This window comes from Pantherophis guttatus, chromosome 6 (genome assembly GCF_059756535.1).
Source record: "Pantherophis guttatus breed Tessera chromosome 6, ASM5975653v1, whole genome shotgun sequence".
Taxonomy (NCBI): Eukaryota; Metazoa; Chordata; class Lepidosauria; order Squamata; family Colubridae; genus Pantherophis; species Pantherophis guttatus.
In genome coordinates this window covers 58,095,037-58,115,015 of record NC_142068.1, presented here as the reverse complement: position 1 = coordinate 58,115,015, position 19,979 = coordinate 58,095,037, and the positions used below count along the sequence as shown (strand labels likewise).

The 19,979-nt window shown below is 38.8% G+C and overlaps 1 protein-coding gene across 18 annotated transcripts in view; it reads left to right on the top strand.

Moving 5' to 3' along the window:
- Nucleotides 1-19,979, top strand: part of FGFR2 (fibroblast growth factor receptor 2) — a 158,225-nt gene that overhangs the window by 20,967 nt on the left and 117,279 nt on the right. For 12 of the 18 annotated variants that reach the window (XM_034436362.3, XM_087872959.1, XM_087872960.1 and 9 more), the window contains exon 1: nt 14,024-15,184. The exons of the other annotated variants lie outside the window; for them this stretch is intronic. The gene's annotated coding sequence lies outside the window, so the exon portion shown is untranslated. Of the gene's footprint in view, nt 1-14,023; nt 15,185-19,979 lie in introns of those variants that run through there. 18 annotated transcript variants of the gene reach the window in all.

The window sequence follows — 19,979 nt, the reverse complement described above, 5'->3', positions numbered from 1 at the left end:
GATGGGGAAGGGAAAGAAGAATTGAGCTGGGAAGGGGGAGAGGCAAAATATGAAAAAGGGATGTGTTCATTGTGAGCAGCATTATCAAAAAGGATCAAAATAAGGCTGAACCCATATGATAACCCGATGTATTACTTGAAAACAATTTTTCTTTTGCTTTGCAAAATATGCATAACTCTGGCCTGTCTTGTCCCAAGGTGCTTTTTTTTTTCAAGAGGCAACTGGACTTTCTGGGTTTTTTTTGAAGACGTTTTGCTTCAGAAGCGAAATGTCTTCAAAGAAAAACCAGAAAGTCCAGTTGCCTCTTGGGACAACCATGACCTAGATGACTGAGAATCTCCATAGACATCTGGCCTGCCTTGATAACTCCCTCAGAAGGTAGCTAGCTATGCTGGTTGAAAAGTTTTCTAGGATCTTCAAATACAATTTGTCGAGCTGACTTAAACTTGTCAGAAATCAAATGCAGGACCATTTCAATGTGAGCCTGAGGAGTGATATTCTTTTTCTGCTTGCAGTTTCTGTTGCTTGTGGTAATTTCAGAAAACAAACAAGCAAAAAGAAAACTATTAATCTGATTTTGTTTTGCGTCTTTGCTTTCTGATTCTGGTTTTCCTTTTTACATTGTGCTTTTCTGTCCCTTTTAAGGAATTTATCATCTCTATTCTTCTCCACTCCCTTGTGGAATGCAAGTATTTTTTACAAAGTTATGTCAGCTTCTCTTTTTAAAAATGTAATTGGCAGCTTGTTTCTACATGCTGAGTAGGTGGGAAAAATGGATTGCTGAAGATAAAGCTTCAGGGAATGTAATTCACAAGCAAGAAATTGTCCTTTTCTCGGCAACAGCTTCTCAAATGAAAAACTGAATGATTAGTGTGCCCTTTCCTATTATTCTCTTCTCTGAAGAGTAATTGGTGAAGAATAGCAATACATCAAGTGTATTTTTTTAATCTATTTTTAAAAAAGTATTGTGACTGGTTTAATTTACTTCTTTTTGGCCTTGGAATAGTAACAGACAGAAACAGTTTAGAAGCCCTGTGGCATTTTTATTAACAAAAATAGATTTGTATTTTTTGTGAAATGTTCAGAATCTTAATAAATGCGTTTGATAAAATACATAAATACATACAAAATAAAGGTAAAGGTAAAGTTTCCCCAGTCCAGTCATGGTTGCTCTAGGGGGCACTGCTCATCTCTGTTTCTTAGCCGAGGGAGCCAGCATTATCCCGAGACATTTCCATGGTCATGTGGCTGGCATGACTATACACCAGAGGCACCCTGAACATGGTTACCTACCCAGTGAAGTGGTACCTATTATCTATTTTCATTTGCATGCTTTAGAACTGCTTGGGTGGATAGGAGGTCAAGGAAGTAATGGGCTCAACCCATCATGTGGTGTTCGGGTGTCAAACCCAGGCTGTCAGCTTTCCAGCTGATAAGCTCAATGTCTTTAACTGTTGAGCCATTGCATTCCCTTGTTTGGCACTGAGAAACTGTTTAAAAATGAGAAATTCTGTCATAGATTCAATATTTGCTTCTGGAAGAAGAGTTACTCTTTTCATTGATTTCATAGCAAAGTATTTGGGAACACAAATCCATCTTAAAATCAAGGTTTTGATGTACGAATGAATGGGATTCCATATAGGAAGAATTAGTTTGGTGTGGTGGTTAAGCTATCAGGCTTGAAACTAGTAGCACATGAGTTCTAATCCAACTTTAGGTACAGTGCCAGCTGTATGACCTTGGGTCAGTCACTTTCTCTTAGCCCTAAGAAACAAGCAATGGCAAACCACCTTGGAAATCCTGCCAAGAAACTGCAAGGACTTGTCCAGGCAGTCATCAGAAGTCAATACTGACAGGTTCAAGAAAAAAAATGTACGTTAGTACTTCATGCATGTGAAAAGTAGGAAGAGGTTTCAGTTGTGTCCGCTATTTGGATTACTTTGACCTCTTTCTGTAGATGCTGTTCAAACATACAGAAATGTACAACTGTCACATATGATAAAGCATGCATGGGGACTGGGTTGCATTCAGGTTGCTTGCTTTTTGTAGGGAGAGCATAACATGTGATGGAGCTAGGGGCTCTATGACTGTATTAATATTCCAGCATAATAACGATTTGCAAACGGGAATGCGTATTAGACTTCCATTCTCTTAAATTTAACATATATGAAAAATTTACTCAAAATTGGTTCCACCAACTTTTAACAGGAAAAAATGGTTTTAAGGTTTAAGGCTTATTTGGATTTATATACCGCCCTTCTCCCGAAGGACTCAGGACAGTGAATAGCCAAAGATAAAACACATACATATAAAGTTTAAAAACAATTTAAAACATATTAAACAAATTTGGCCCATACTAATTAAAACACCCCTTTTTTAAAAAGCAAATTAAAATTAAACAGTTAAAAAGAGTTAGGCCAGTCCAGACTGTTGGAATAAAAAAGTCTTGAGGGCACGGCGGAAAATGCGTGAATCTGGGATCCTCCTTATCTCTGGGGGGAGCTCGTTCCAAAGGGCAGGTGCCCCCACAGAGAAGGCTCTCCCCCCGGGGGCCGCCAGTCGACACTGTTTGACCGACGGCACCCTGAGGAGCCCCTCTCTGTGGGAGCGTACTGGCCAGTGAGAGGCTACCGGTGGCAGAAGGCGGTCTTGTGACAGCGTATCTGACTTTCACTTTTTAATAATTGAGGCTGATCAACAAATGCCAAAATTCAGTTTCTAAATATTTTGTGTTGCAGATTGATCACACTTTCACTTCATACAATTGGATCTTTCTTTACAAATGGATTCATCAGAACTTTTGGAAATGGTTACATGATGTTATATAGAATACAATTGTTCAACCCCCTGCTCAGGCAGGAAACTCTAAACCATTTCAGACAAAAGATTATCCAATCTCTTCTTAAAAACTTCTAGAGGCAAGTTGTTGTACTGGTTAATGGTTTTCACTGTCAGTAAATTTCTTCCTAGTTCTAGGTTGCTTCTCTTCTTGATTAGTTTCCACCCATTGCTTCTTGTCCTGTGCTCAGGTGCTTTGGAGAATAGCTTGACTCCCTTTTCTTTGTGGCAGTCCTTCAGATACCGGAACACTGCTATCATGTCACTCCTGGTTCTTCTTTTCATTAAACTACACATATCCAGTTCCAGCAACCGTTCTTTATATGTTTTAGCCTCCAGTCTCCTAATCATCTTTGTTGCTCTTCTCTGCACTCTTTATTGTCTGCACTATATATTCTCATACCATATGGCTTAGAGTCCAATCTATGAAAAAATAAAGTTACAGGCTATGCAGCATAAGTTTTTACATTGTGCTAAATGAGAGACTAACATAACACATTCAAGGTTAAAAAGAGGTGGCCCACTTGAAGAATCGCACATAGCTTTCCATCCTCCTGTTCGTTGACCACAGACCTCTCTTAGTTGCACTGTTGAAATACAGTTGGAGATCCTAAATATAAATGGTGTGATTTCCTCCCACTTGTTTTGGTGGAAGATGAAATTTTAAGAAGTGTGTAAAGCCGCCACTAGGCTTACTGAATCTATAAAATACATTTTAAATTTAAAAGACACCAAAAACATTGTGTCTATGTAGTTTTCAAGATCTAAATAGGATACAGTGATTTTCCTGCAGATTTTTGTCATGTAGAATATTCAAAAGTTATTCCCATAATCCAGTTACCATTTAGCAATCTAAAATTTAAATTGCAGAGTTTGACCAGAGCTTGAGTGCTGTGTGATCTGATAAGTCTTTTATTTGACTTCCCTCCAATATTCCCTCTCCTTTTTTTTATCTACTCAACCAGTTGAAAAGTAAGTCCACTTGGTCATAATTTCCTCCTGAATTGAAAGATGCCAGATCTGACAATTTTTTAATATCAGGCTGTGGCATGGACCCAAACCTCTTCTGTTATCTTGATTGTATTGATCTTATCAGTGGACTACTGTTGCTGGATTCTGTGCTGGGCACCTTGCCATTTGCAGCTACTGGAAAAAAGAACAATTAATGTAAGCTGATGTAAACATTCTGCATGGCTCACAAATCTATTGTACGATCAGGGCATGACTCTTTCTTATGAAATGCCAAGAATTTGCTGCTGAGAATTCCTTATGGTTGTCCAAAACTCTCCAGGAGGGGGGGAAAAACAAACATTTTAACTACATTAACTACATTCATTTCAAAAGGGAACATTTACAATACAAAGGCTTTTTTGTAGATTAATTTTTACAAAGTGGCAGTCTCAGATCTTTGTGAGCTGTAATGACCTTAAAAGCTGATTGTGTAAACTTGCCCCCAGTGAATTTTGTGGAATTTAAAATAGTTGTCAGATATCATGGGTACCCAGTTCTGGCTATCAGCCCTTCACTCTTAGACTGGACCCATTTATCATGCTAAGCTAAATCTTAATGTGGTTTGTTTCTTTTTGTCTTATTGTAGCAAGTTATCTATCATAGTTAGATAACTATGAATTATATCTATGAACTGTTGTAAACTATGAATTAAGGCTAAGTATATTCCATAATTCCAGGCAATTTGGATTTATTCAATGAATCATGATTAATTAAACCATAATAGTCATGGTCTAAGATATACATGTATTGAATACATCCTCTGTTTAGTGAATGTTCACTCCATTTACAAAGGAAGGCAGATTAATCTCTTTATTATGCGCAAACAGAAAACACTGCAGCCTTTTGTATGATTGCCCTAATATTCTATCTTGAGTCACAATTTTTAGAATCAGATTTCTAGTAGGTTGTGTATATTTGCATTTGTACAAGCAGCTGTATATAGAGGTAAGAAAGTAGGTGAATAAGGTAATTGCATCACTAGAAATAAGTATGTTCTTTCGTTGCTTGAATGCAACAGCTGACAAACAGCATCTTTATCATAATTACAATGCTACTTTTGCCTACAAAAATGTCATCCTAGCATCCAAGCTAGATTATATATTGCAATGGCCATATATAGATTCTCCCAAATTTTCATTGCAGTGGGTCTACTCGTGACTTCCAGCAGAAAGATTTAAAATAAATCCGGCATTGAATGGACAAATATGAACTGGCACCAATTTTGACAGTTTGGAAACTATAGGGCTCTGGGTTTCAAGTTGAGGGTTACAGATGTAGCAATTTCCTTATCATGTTTGCGTGTGGGTGTAAAGTTAATATTCAATCCTGCTTTGGGAGGATCTTCTATTTTATAAAGGAAGGAAGGAAAGAAGAAAATCCTTTGACCAAGTCAATCTATGGATTTAAAAACTTATGGAGAAGGAAGGTGAGTGTTGTTCCAGTCTCTGTCTCTTTCCATTTTTTATCCACATGCTGAGAAGAAATGTGGTTTTTTTCATCCCCCTCCCTTTTGGACATTAGGGTGCAAAGAAGTATTCAGATCCTAATTTCCCTTATTCTGTATTGATGTATCATTACCAGATTGGGGGGGAAAAGATGTCTTGGGGGCTGCTTAAGCAGTTACTCAAGACATTTTAGAAAGGGGGAAGAAGCAGAAAGACAATACTGCTCAGCTGGGCGTAGAAGGTTTCTGAATACATGCTTTGTCTGTCCTTTCTTTGGCTGGAAACCAGGAGCTGTTGTCCCTGTTTCAGTTCAAACTGTCCCCTTTAGCTCTTGATGGCTTTACTGCCCTCGCTGCTGAACCTCAACAGATTGGGCTTATTTACCTATTCACACTCTACCGTGGAACCTCATTAATAGGCTTATTAGCCACCCCATTCATGTGCAGGAGAACGGACAAAAAAGGATTGTGGCCACTTTTTAGAAGAAGATGAGAATGATGATGATGGTGATGATGATGATTAAAGAAATGTAAAGAGGCTATTCTTTTATTCAGCAATGGCAGGAAAAAGTTTTCTGAGATCACTGGAAGTTTAAATATGATAAAGTTTTGTTTTTTTTACCAAAAAAAACTGTTTCTGCTTTACTTCAACTGAGAGGTGGTGGCCCAACCTGAAAATCAGCTTATTTCAATGAATAAGTGCTATTGATCAACAGAAAAAAAATGCTTCTAGATGTCATGGAAGAAAAAGATTATATTTTGTCACCTTTTATGGAATATTCCTTTTTGGAAAGAGGCAAACATATTGAATTGAGAAAAGTTACTGTTTCTTCTTGCGTTTATTTTAAGCTGAGAATGTTTTAACAATGTTTTTAAGGAATAAGAAAAGAGATTTGAAGGTGAAATTGGCATCTTGTTCCTCACAGGTCAATTTCTAAATTAGAAAATTCAGATGTTGCACTTACAGGTACAAAGATACAATTATAAAACTGCAGAAGAGCATGAATATTTCTATGAATAGGGATGTGAAGTTTCAAATCATAAATGTAAATTTAATACAGTATATATATTTAAAAATATCACAACTGCAAGAATAGAAAACCAAGGACAAAGAATCTTAGCTTTAGTTCAATTATAAGAAAGTAAGTTTGTTTTAATTATAATAATGTCATTATATTAAAGTATATGCATATCCCTCATAAGTGAACTGAAACAAGAAAGAATAAATTTTGTTGAGAGTGCTATTTTTTAACATAGAAACTGTACATTTGTACTAACTAAGCTTAGTTTGTTTTACTTGATCCTTGACCAATATTGACATTTTTATCATTTATATTGCAGTATTTATTCAAGACTTTCTATGGCTCTAATGAAATTTAGAGTGTATTGCTGGTATTTTAATCAAAGAATAGCTTTTAAACAACAGTAAAATTTAAGTGGGTAATGACAAGATTATAAGGGCTTTTTAAAAAATGAATATTTCCTTTCATTTCTTCCTTTCATTTCAATTCAATACAAGAAGTATTTTCTCAATCTTAATCAAGCCATACAAGATATTTGTAATTTTCCCACCTATCTTTATTTTATATCCCATTCATTCAGCTTTGCTGCTGGATAGATATTTCAAGGTAATAAGCAATGCCAATGCATTAGAAGACTACAAGCAGCAAGAGAGTCACTAACCTGTATTTTAATATTGTTCTAAAAGACGAACAATATCAGCAACGTAAATGATGTCATTGTTCCTAATGGAAAAAACACCTTCTGTTTGGAACAGCAAAGTTTATGTGAGAAGGAATCGTTAGTAGTTCAGCTCATTGGACTGTTAACTTGCAAACGTTTCAGATCAGGATGGGAAGAAGTCAAGAGTTAATGGCTCCCGTATTACTATCCTGGGATATGAATTGGTTTCATATTGACTGCTTTTTTTTTCATTCTTTATGATTATTGTCAGAAGTTCTCATATTCTTATGAGTTTGAACAGGTTCAGATGACCACATTCTGTTCCCAAATGCTAAACATTCATGTGACAATCTAAGGGAAATGTAGACCTTACAGTTCTCCATGCAATCGAAACATGTACTTGTAGAAAAATAGATAAATTTCATTAGGACAGTATTGTTTGCCCCTTCTTTTAAAGTCTTCTCTTTCCTTATCCCATTTCTTTTTTGCATCTACCATGTTTCCCCAAAAATAAGCCCTCCCCGATAAGCCCTTCCCTAAAATAACCTCTCCCCCAAAAGTAAGTCCTCCCCCAAGAATAAGCCCTCTCCGAAAATATTTAAATGCATGCACAGCCAGTCCCTGCCATTTCCTCTGCGTTTGGGTTAGGAGACCGATCTGAAAATCAGGTAAGACAGCAAGAGGAGACCTGCCTTGCTCCACACACCCCAAAATAATAAGACCTACCCAAAAATAAGGCCAAGTGCTTATTTTTGGGGTTCAAAAAATATAAGACAGGGTCTTATTTTGGGGGGAACACGGGTATTTTAAATGTTAGCTTGTGTGACTTAGTTTTCTTTAAGAATTACATTAGTGCAAATTGTTTGAGTAATAGGCACAAATTCTGCTTCACTGTTTTCTTTCCATTTTATTTAAGTTTGTGAAGAAAATATTCGATGATATTAATCTCAGCAATGCAATCTGGACTTTAGTAAAAAAAAAAAAAGAATGGGTTAAGGTCAAGAATACAATGAGTCAAGAATAGGAAGGGCACCCAATTATAGTTGGAGGTCTCCATGCCTTTGATTGAATGTATAAATCAGGCTTTTCCTATGCATGTCTATGCCTATAATGTGGAGTAGCACATTATTACTGCTTTTTGAAAAATTCCCTCATCATGTTTTTCACGTATGAGGGTTATTATAGCAGAAAAGCAGGCAGGGCAATGTGATAAAACATGTCATCATTTTAGAGTCTTTGCATTGTCCCAAGAGTCCCAAGTCTAGCCCCACTTGAATTCTACTGACCTTTACCTAGCACCAATTTAGTGCTGACCATTACTTGACCAGATACCTCTCTATCGGCTTCAATAAATCCCTTATATAAATGCAGCAGACTACACAAATGGTTCTGATTCTTTGTGCCTGTCAGTCATCTGCAAAGGAGGATCGATATCAAAATAATGGGCGTGAACAGGCAATCAAAACCACACCCCTTTTAAAATATCTGTGAAGTATGTGTCATACATTACAAAAGCTAGGGCTTCAACACCTAGTCACAATCCTCATTTTGATGCCATTGATCTCTCCCTGTGAGGGAGAGGGTCCTTTGCTTATAAATAGGGATAATTCTCAATAAGAGCTGAATTTTATATTTTGAAAGAATAAGGATAAACTGGCATTTGTTTTTTGCATCCCATCCCAAAATTCTAAGGAAAAGACCAAGCCCAACCTGAGCCATTGGTAGCCCCTGAAAAGTCAAATTCCATATTTTATGTTAAGATAGACTAAATGCAGCCTCCCTTGTTCTAACCCTAGCTATGTCTTCCTCAATCTACTCTTATTTTTTCCTCTTCTCTAATTAAGAGTTTGATTCTTCTGACAGAAAATTGTCAGTGCTACATTTTGAAACAAATGAGTCACACAATTTTGTTGATTTATAGTTCATAAGAATGGGAGGTGATAACTGGTTTGAACCCATGATTGTGAAACATGTTTTCTGAACTTGTTGATGCCTTGCATATGTTGATCAATACTGGTGGGAGGGAGGAATAGTAAGAGCTGAGTGTAGGTGTAGGAGAATGAGAATCTTCTTAGGATTGCACACTAAGAATAGGATGGTGGGAGCCCTCAACAGAATGGACTCCTCTGTCTGTTGGTCAGATTCATGTCCTGTGGATTCCTTCAGGAAGCAGGGTAAGGTGTGGTTGGATCATTATTTGAGGAAAGTCAATGATTTTTTGAAAGAGGAGGTAGTACATCCTGTCTTGAAAAAAGCTAACTCTGATCCTGCTGTTTTGAAAAGATCCACTTTGTCTTAGGAAATATTCAGTCAATGTTCGGGCATGGTCATAGGATAGTAACATTGCTATATTAGATGATATTATTTGAGTTTGAATTGGACACGAGGAGGATGTCCCTGCTGGTCATCTAGAATCTAGCAATGGCTTAAAACAAACATTGATCATGGTATTCTTCTTGTCTGCCTGAAAGCTTTGGGATTGGAGATAGTGTAGTACACTGTAGTTGACTGAACTGGAAATGTTGTGGATATCTGGAACCTATTAAAATCTAGATGGGTAGAAACCCAAACCTAAGATGGAATTTACTATACATTAGTAAAGTTCATCAGTTTACATTTTCTCTGGTAGTAGCTCTTGATGGGATCATCCTCTCCCAGGAGCATTGCAGATGGAGGCAATGGCCAGGAAGTATGTTGCAGACCTTCAATGGTGCATCTATTGAGGTTTAACTGGACTAGAGTGCCCCAATTTCAGTAATTTACAACTAGATCTCCTTGCAACTGGATTACCGTAATGCACTCTAAGTGGGGCTGCCTTTGAAGATGATTGAGATGCTACAGCCTGGAACAAACTGCAGTGGTAAACCATTAGTTGGGAAGATCCATAGCGTATGTGAATACTGTAGTTTTTGCACTGTTTGCCATTAAAATTCTGGGCCAATTCAAAGTGTTGATCATTACCTATAAAGTTCTACAAAAAGTGATATCCATGTACAATTCTCCCCATCCAATTCAAATACTGAAGGAGGTCAAGGAGGCTTGAACTAGAATTCAAACTTTTTTCCTCCTATGGAACTTGCATGCCAGGAGATATGACTATCTCCTCCTGTCCTTTCATTCTGAAAAGCCCTCTCAGTTGAACTTTGAGACCCTATAATTAATTATTAGTGTAATATTTGCATTAAACCTTTCCTTACCCAATGCCACTCATGGGCCAGAAGGCCCTTCACCATAAACTATTTGAGACTGCATGGATTTTCTATTAATTCACAAATGAAAACAATTATTTTAGCCTTTGTACATTGCCTAAGATGAAGATATAAAAACCATCTCAATAATAAATTCTCTATTTATATTTAGCTAAAATCTTTTCAGCACAATCTAGAAATAAATAAATCATCAACATCTGGTAAAATAAAATGTTAATTTGTCTTCTGTTTTTTTTAAATAAAAAACAAATGTGTATTGTATATCCATAAAACGTTGCATTGATTTCCATGACATTTGTGTCCTATTTCATTTTGATAATAATTTATCAGAGCAAAATTCTTTCTGGCTTTCCATATTAAAAATCTGAATTTCTTGTATATAGCTACTCTTCGGGTTTTTAAACAGTGCTGTCCAAATAAATCTATTGTTGCCCCAATGCCTTCTTTGTGTAGGTTTTTGAATGTTGTGCATATCTGTTCCTGAGTTCATTGTTGTTTTCCCTAGACAGGATAGAAATGAATAGAAAGTCAATAACGCTGGGCGTGACCCTACAGTGAGTCAGGCCCATAGGCAAGAATCACTGAAGAAAATTGGCAATTTCTCCTGAGCTTACCCAACCCCAGCTGTTCCGGTTTAATTTGGGGAAATAAAAGTATGAAGGTCCCAACATGTACCCCCTATGTTGCCATCAGATGGAGAAGAACATTCAGAATACTTACATTGACTGTGTTGCTAGTCCATGTAACCTTTGAACATGCAATGGAGGAAAACTTTTTTGACTCCTGCAGTTTAGGCCACCTTTATGTTAATGTTACTGACATTGTTGTGTGTTCATATTTTTCCTATGCCAGTATTTTAGCAGTGTGGAGAGAGAGAAAATAAAAGTTTTTGTTTTTCCCGATTTTCTTCTGGTTCCTTCCTCTCGCCTCACTTTGTTGCAGGCAGAATCAGAGAAGGAAAATGTAGAAAAGGTGGAACATCTCTCCTAATATGTCTTCAGTGACCTTTGTGCTTGCTATTGCCACTTACTAAAAAGGGTTCAGATCAAACTGTCTTCCCAAAATATGGGATTGAGACCCCTTCTGTAAAGCCGCTAGCTTTGCCTCCCAAATAATTGGAAGCAGTTTCAAACTACCAGGCAGTATTCACTAAATGCCCTTTCCTTTCTTATTGATTGATTGATTGATTGATTGATTGATTGATTTGATTTGATTTGATTTGATTTGATTTGATTTTTATACCACCCTTCTCCAGCAGGACTCAGGGTGGTGAACAGCCAAGGTAAAACATAGCATACTAAATTTAAAACAATTTAAAATGATATTAAATAATTAAAAACACCCCAATAAAATCAATTACAAATTAAAACTGAAAGATGTGATCAAGCCAGCCTGGCTAGATGAAATAAGTGAGTTTTAAGGGCCCGACGTAAAGTCCGGAGGCCGGGATCATGCATATCTCTGGGGGTAGGTCGTTCCAGACGGAGGGTGTTAGCTAGCCAATGTGGATTTTTTCCCCCAATCATGTGGAGTGGTTTTTTTTTTTTAAAAAATGATAATTAGCAAATAGTCTTCACAAAACCAGATTGTGTTTGGAAGAATACAAAGCCACCTTCAGCATGACTGGAAACCCTGGCTGAAGTGACAAGCTATCTCTTTGCTTTTTACTTTAGAAAAGACTGGAGAAATTCAAGAAGAGTCAAGGTGAGTTGGGAGCCAAAGGGGATCTGACAACCTCACCATTTTAGAAGAAAAGTATGAAAATGGTATGTGAGAATGACCTTGGGAGACAGAGGGAAGACCTGCAGCCTAAGCAATAATCTGATAATAAAATATGAACCTGAAGGAGAGTAGTGGAAAGTAGAGAAAAGATCTCAGAAGAGACTCACCTAGCTTTTTGGAGCATAAAAATAAGAGGCGGAAGAGGTTCTTTCAGAATTGCAAGATTTTGTTGATGTCAACTCTGTTAAATCTGTTAAATCTTACATTAAAGATAGAGTTGATATTCAGGTTGTGCTTCTTGCCAGGGCTATCTTGAATGTTTGTCATGATCTTCTCCCCCTCTCCTCCCCCCCACACCTTTTGTATTACCTCTCAAACAACCATGTAGCCAACTTCTGGAGTGAATTGAGTTTGCAAAGACCACTAGAAGTCCATAGCATCGTGGAAATATACATGTTCCATGCCAAATCTGCATATCCTGTATACATGGCCCCAGAAGCACATTATACTGATGTTCTCAATGCAAAAATGATACAGATATAGAATTGGCCTTAAAATCAGACCAATCTGCATAAGAATTTTGTTTCCTCTTGCATATTTATCTTTCCATAAGAAAACTGTAGAACTAATATGGTAGAATAGGTAGCTAAGAATTCTGCCCGGGGACAGGGATTGATTAGTTTGCTTTATGTAAATATTTATATCATTTTTATTGATTATGTGCAATCAAGTTATTATTGACTCTTAGTCACCACATAGATTTTCTCTGTGACTTATTCTCCCTAACCCAGTCTTTCAGATCTTCTATCAGGGCATTCATTGCCATTGTAACTGTGTCCATCCAACTTGCTGCTGGTCACTCTCTTCTTCTCTTCTCTTCCCTTCCATTTTTTCCAGGATTAAAGCCTTCTCAGGAAAGATAGATCTTAACCTAATGCCTCTGTCGTAGGATAATTTTTGCCTGGTCATTTGTGCTTTGAATGAGAATTCTAAGTTGATTTATTCAATTATCCTTTTTTTTTCCATGGCTGTCCATGATATTTTCTTTTCCAACACCGAAATTCAAAGTTGTCAATACTCTCCCTATCCTACTTCTTCAAAGCCTTCAACATACACTTCCAGGGAATACCATGTTTTTCATGGTTCTGCTCTTTCTAGCTCTTTTATAGAATACAAATATTTTATCTTGGTTTAGGTAATAATGAAGCTACCTAAAATGAGAAAAAGACTGATTTCAATTTTTCCCCCAGTTCCTATGACAGATTAGTCCAGGGGTGTCAAACTCATGGCATCATGTTATTGTCACCTGATGTATCACAACTTTTTCCCCCTTCACTAAACTGGGGGTGGGCGTGGCCTGCATGTGATGCATCCAGTCTGCAGGCCACGAGTTTAACACCTCTGGACTAGTCCTTCACTTATCAGCTGTGTATGACTGAATATAGAATATTGTCTAATATTTGACTGTTAAAAGTTCCAGTCTTGTTCATGGGAGATTGACAGGGCAACCAGAAAAAATTATCCAGACTGACTACTCTTGCAAACATCCCTTGCTGACACCAAACATCATCCTCAACCGGCCAAAAAATGGAAGCATAATCATCGAAATTGTTCCCAAAGTGCTTTTTTTTTTTCCAAAAGGCAGCTGGATTTTATTTTTCCTTGAAGACATTTTGCCTCTTATCAAAGAAGCTTCTTCAGTTCTGACTGAACGTCTCTTCCAAGAAGCTTCTTCAATCAGAACCGAAGCCAATTGCCTTTTATTTATTTATTTATTTATTAGTTCAATTTATATTCCGCCCTTCTCCGGAGACTCAGGGCGGCTTACAATGCATTAAGCAATAGCCTTCATACTTTTGTATATACCTGCTTAGTAGGGCTTTCGGCCCCCCTCTAAGCGGTGTTCTTTTTTAATACAAAGTCAGTTTATTGCCCCCACAATCCTGGGTCCTCATTTTACCTACCTCGGAAGGATGGAAGGCTGAGTCAACCTTGAGCCTGGTGAGATTGGAACTTGCAGTAATTGCAGGCAGCTGGTGCTAGTTAACAGCACTTTAGTCTGCTGCGCCACCAAGGCTCTTTTTTTGGAAAAAAGAAAGAAAAAAAAGGCACCTTTGAGACAACCATGACCTGGATGACTGAGAATCCCCTATAGACAAATCATCGAAATTATTCCGTGTTATTCCAGATAGGATAGAATATTGACTGTTTCACTTTCTCCAACCCCACTATAGTTTAGTGAGGCGGTTAAGAATCGGCAAAAATTTGGGGCGTGTGTCTGCGGGAGAAAGAAAAGAAAAGAAAAGAAAAGAAAAGAAAAGAAAAGAAAAGAAAAGAAAAGAAAAGAAAAGGGCTGTTTCTGCGGGGCCACTTGGAGGCGTTTTCCCCACGGCGCGCGCGCTCCTTTAAAATTGCGGGGAGAAAACGAGAGGCGAACCCCACTACTCTCCAACGTATATGAAGCGCGTAGTAGGGGAATTGCTGCCCCGCTCGTGATTGGCAGAAGAACCGTCCAGGAAACGGCTCAGGTTTCAACTTCGGGGGAGTGACCAAGCGAAGGAGGGGAGGAGAGGGAGAAAAAAGGGGTTTGTTGTAAGAGTTGATAAAGCTTTAGAGTTTGGCGGCGAGAGGATTCTGAATGGATCCCGAATGATCGGGATTCGAAACATCTCTATTACCGTCCTGCTTTTTTTTTTTGGAAAGAGAGAAAGAGAGAGAGAGAGAGAGAAAGTTTTGGGAACGGCCGTAGTCTTTCTCCATCTGGATCCTGGAGTGAAGCGCGGAGAACAACACAAAAAAGATTTTTTGTTTTTTGGGGGATACTCTGATTTTTGTCTCTCTCTCTCTCTCTCGTGACTGTTTTAAATTTAATTTTTTTTTCCCCGTCCTTTTTTTTTGTTTGTTTTGTTTTGTTTTAAACTGAACGCTTCTACCTCCACTCCCCCTCCTCCGCCGTCTGCCCCAAGGAGTTTTGGAGCGGAGGGGAGAAAGAAGGGAAAGGGTTTGAGGCGCGGGGATGGAGGTGGTCGCCGCCGAATCCCCCCGCCCGGGTTCGTTAGGACTTCGGACCGACGTCTTTGAGCGCCCGAGCGTGGAATAAAGTCGGAGGCGATTATTGTGGGATTTTTTTTTCTTTTTTTAAATTTTTGTTATTTTTGCCAAGCTTGTTTCTGTCTCCCTCTTCTCCTCCGGACAGCCTGTCTTCGTCGCTCCGTCCGGTACGCACGCCTGGGCAAGGGAATCAGCAGATCGTTTTGTCGGAGCCTTTTCATATAAGGTAATTGGACCGGGCTTGGCTTGGAGATGAGAGGCGCACAGCGGCCGGGGGAGGGGAGGCGGAGAAAAAGACGAGGGGGGAGAGAGAGAGAGAAGAGAAAATCGGCTGGCCAAGACGGCGTAATCCCCCGCTTTCCAAGCTCTCAAAAAGCACGGATCCCTCCAACTCTTTCTTGCTAAACTCCCCGCGCCCCGCTTCCCAAACGATTAACTTTGCGCTCGGCGGAATGGAGAATTTGCAACGTGCGGTTGCCGGTCAGAATTTGCAAGATGGTACATAGTTGTGTTTTTTTTTTTTCCTTCCCGAGGCGGGGAGGGAGGGGGTGGGCATCCGGAGCGGGGTCGTTCCAAAGTTTGGCAGCTTTGTCAAGTTTTGTTTTCTTTCTTTCTTTCTTTTTTTAAAGCGAGCTCTGTCGCTTAGGTGGGTGGAATTGGTTAAACCAGGTGCAGCCCTACCTATCCAGACAGGGACCCTCAGGTGGGTTGAGCTGCAGCCCCCAGTTGCGATCCGTCTGACGTGATGGAGTGGAGGGGCTGCTTCTCTGGAAGAGCCGCCTGCGGCTTCTGACAGGTTCCTTCTTCTCTCTCTCTCCCCCGCCTAGTAAACCGATTTCAATCCCTTTTCTAAACGACGCTTGTCATGAGCGAGATTTCACGATGAGGTGCTTTACGTGGAAGAGTTTACGAGGGAATTTAAAAAACAAAAAAATTCCAGGCGTACTGAGTTTGACGGGAATCGAACTCAGGGTGGGGAATGAACGTCTCGGCTGCGCGCTCTTCGCTGCCTCCCCGGTTCCTATCTAGCAGATCGATCTAGAATCTTTCCTGGTTCTCTGGTTTTTCAGGATGGATCTTTCCGCCTTTGCCTTAGCAGTCCTTGAATCTGAAAAGCCCCATTATGTGAGCTCCTGATGCCCATAGTGTTAAGAGTTTTCCCCTCTTCCAAGTCTATCCCCAAAACTTGTTGTACTAATGCCTTAATTATTACAACAGGCTTAATTAAATTCCCATAACTCTTTTCCAACACTGGTTTAACAGAGAACGCTGGAAGTACAAATAAACATTTTAGCCTATGCCAAGTTCTTCCCTGCCCCCCACTCCCGATTTATGAGTTGGCTTCAAGGGACAGAATCTCAAGTTCTCCCTGGAAGAATTTTATGCTGAGGTTTTTAGCTCCAGCATCGTGTTTTTAAAATGCTGAAGACCCATCCTGATCCCTCCGATGACGTTCCAGATAATGAAATATGCATGGCATGTTGTAGTAAAAAAAAGAAAAACAAACGTTGCCAATTATCATGGTTGAAACAGGATCTGAATTGTAGAGCTCCAATTTGCTTGGCATAATGTTTAAAGGACTTTGATTTGAAGAGAAGGGATTTCAGAGGAAGAAGTGGCTGTGGCTTCAGAGGAACAAGTGGCAGCCTCAAGTTACATGAGCTCGACATATGTCATACCTACATGTTTGCAAATTCTTTTACTTATTGCGCCAAAGACCCAGCTAGGAAAAATGATAACACATGGAATCCTTTAGTGAATGCTATACAGCAGTATGTGTATCAAAAGCAAAGATTTACACGGGCTTAGTAGAAACGTGCTGTAGTACTAATGCAAACCAAAAGAATTTATCCTTGAGGATCTTTACTATTTTAGGTCTCTTCCCTTTTCAGGGTTCAGAATTTAAGGAGAGAAAGAGAGGAGAGAGAGAGAGCCTCTTTCACCCCCAATTGCTGATATTTTAATATATAAAAATGTCCTTTCAAATAATGGCCCATTATTTGGTTGGTATGAAGCACCCTTCGACATTTCAAACCTCATTGTCTTCCTTGTACAAATCCCTGTAAATCTTCTACTTGCCTTTACTCATTTTCATTTGAAAAGCCTGTTTGGTTTGAATAGGCTGCAATAAGCAGCCCCAGTACTCTTTTGGAATGTCAATTAAAATGCAGATTTCTTTCTCTGATCCATAGAGGTCTTGGGAGACACACAGGCTAGTCCTGAGGGTGGAGGTGGGAAAGTGACTGAAAAGAATTTGGACAATGCAAAACTATTGAGGCTGCTGGGCTGTTTTCCCAAATAACCTTCCAGAATTAATGTTTAATAGTTGATCACTTTGAAGATTATAAGGCAGAAAGAGAGAGGGGGCCCTGGTCTCCCTTGGCAATCAGCTCCAGTGTGCCATCAATTAATTGCTACCCAGTTAATTGGTTATACGGGCACTGATACATCAATGCACATATTTATTGCATTACTTAATGCCTAATAGGATAGACAGGCTGGCATATTGATTTAGACAACGTACCGGCAACAAATTCCAACCACTCGGGGGACTGATAAACATCACACACATAACAATGGGATGAGATTAAAATGAATACTTTGGCTTCAATTTAATTACTGCCAATCTAGAACAAGTACTACTTGTTTGCTTGTGTTTTTTTTTAAAAAAGAAAAAAGAAAAAAATGTAGAGCTTACAGCTTGAAGAAATTCATTTTGGCTCCCAACCCTGGACTGTTTCCCTCCCCACTTCAATGCTTGTCACTTTGGAACGACACTTTGGGCAGGTATGTGAAGAGGTGAAAATTGACTTGATGAGCAGGGTGGCAAGGTGAGCCATCAATCATGGGTGGCTGACAACTCCGCCCAGTATACGGCTGAGAGGAGAGACAGAGTTCCCTTTCAGAGGGAAAAATAAACACCATGTGAGGCTTTTGCTCAGCCTGAGACTCCAAAAGGGATTATGCTATTGTAGTCAGGAAGCCAGAATTGTGAGGGCCAAAAAAGCATGCTGAGGCTGTATTCCAAACATTGGGATGGGGGTCCGTAATGACTCAGCATAGGCGGGCTCACTCATAAGATCATTTAGTAGCAGTGCCAGCAAAGCGGGTTGGATAAATAGTTGGTTTTGTTTTTTTACCTGTGTGCCTTCTTCAAGATAGGCCCATCTGCTTTAGGAGATGAGGATGGGGTTCCATAAATTGGGAGAGGGAGGTAGTAATGTGTGTTGGAAGAAGAGTGATGTAGTTAAATCTGACTTTGGTATGAATTTAAGAAGGCATAATTGCTTCCAGTGCCTAGAAGAATGAAAAGCTGTTTTTGTTAAAAGAAAAAGAATAATTGAAATTGGGTTCATTGGCCCTTGTCTTAGTTGATACTGGCTCTGCTAAGGGATATTTGTAGAACCACTGAATTCAGAGTTGTAAAGGACTGTTTAGAATAGACCATCAAGTCTCACCCCCTGTTATGGACAGCAATCCAAATCAAAGTATACCTGACAGATGGATCTCCAACCTTGTTTCAACAAATTGCTCTAACTGATAGGGGGTTATTTCTAGCATTCAGACAGAATCTGCCTACCTGTAATTTAAATCCATTATTCAGTGTCCTTCACTGTCTGTCTGCATGTATGTTAGGGAAAAGATGTTGACTTCTTCTATATTTCCAGGAACTTGAAGAATGCTATTCTATTAGAATTATTTCTTCCATTTATACTAGACTCCATCTTTCTATTTTGACAAGTACTTAAGGCAGGTACCATATGCAGCCATTACCCTTTCCTCTTCTCAAAGCTAAACATGCCTAATTCCTTCAGTACTTCTCTTCATAGGGTATGCACGGTATGCCTTGAATATTGCTTTCTTTGTTCCTCATTGCATTCCCTGAATTTGTCCAAGTTCATTTCAAGCCCTTCTTAAAGTGTGCCCAGAACTGGACAAAGTACTTTAAAGTAAGGTCTGACCCAGAGTAAACTCACCCATCTTTTAAATTCTGCAGAACATATAATATATAGGACACTCATTTTTGCAATGACTTGCACTCTTGATTTCCACTGGGTTCAATACCTTGTTTCTTCTCAGCAAGAGCATGTTAAAGATTGCAGGTGTTGGAAGCATTTAGAAGATTTTTACACAGAACACAACTCTGCATGTCAATTGTTGTCTATAACCAATATAGAACTCCAGAGGTTAAATTGCTTCCTATGTCCCTTTTGTGGTACAATCCATATTTTCTAAGTTTCTTTATGCTTAGAGAAACTTTATGACTGGACAGACTGATTCAGTCTCACCAGGCTAGAAAGAAAACTTGAGTTCTAATCCCAGTTTAGCCATGAAAGCCAGCTGGGTGACTTTGGGCCAGTCACTGTCCCTCAGCCCAACCCACCTCACAGCATAGGAGGACAAAAGAGTCTTAGGTACGTTCAATATTCTGAGTTATTTATAAAACAATAATAAAGGCTTAATATAAAATTAATAAATGAATGACCAAATAAATATGAACAGTTCATGAAAAGAAATCCTGCCCTATCTCTGTTTACCCAAGCATATTATTGGAAAAGATAAAAAGAAGAATGGAATGCGTATACTGCTTCTGAATTATGAAGATCCACTAGCAGTATTCAGATTTAAAGTAGTACATTAGACAATCAAGACTGAATGTTTTTATTCCTTTGAGAATATAACATACCTTTCCCCCAATCTATTGTCTTTGCAATTGCAACTCTTATCATCTGTAGCCAAACTAAGTGAATGGGGGTTATAGGCAACATCATTCAATACATCTGTAGACACCAAGTTGGGAAAGATTTGAAAAAAACAACAACCTGATAATATAGTTTTGACCAATGTGTGGCAAAATCTCAGCAAGATTTTGTTTCTATTTCTTTGTTCTTTCTTCTATTCCCTTGTATGTAACTGATGAAAGCCGCCTGATACTTGAATGCTTTCCTTTTGTGCCCAGAATTATTTTACAAGTGTGTCTCATTTGTAGTGTAAAAATTATTGAAAGAGAAAAAAGAGGC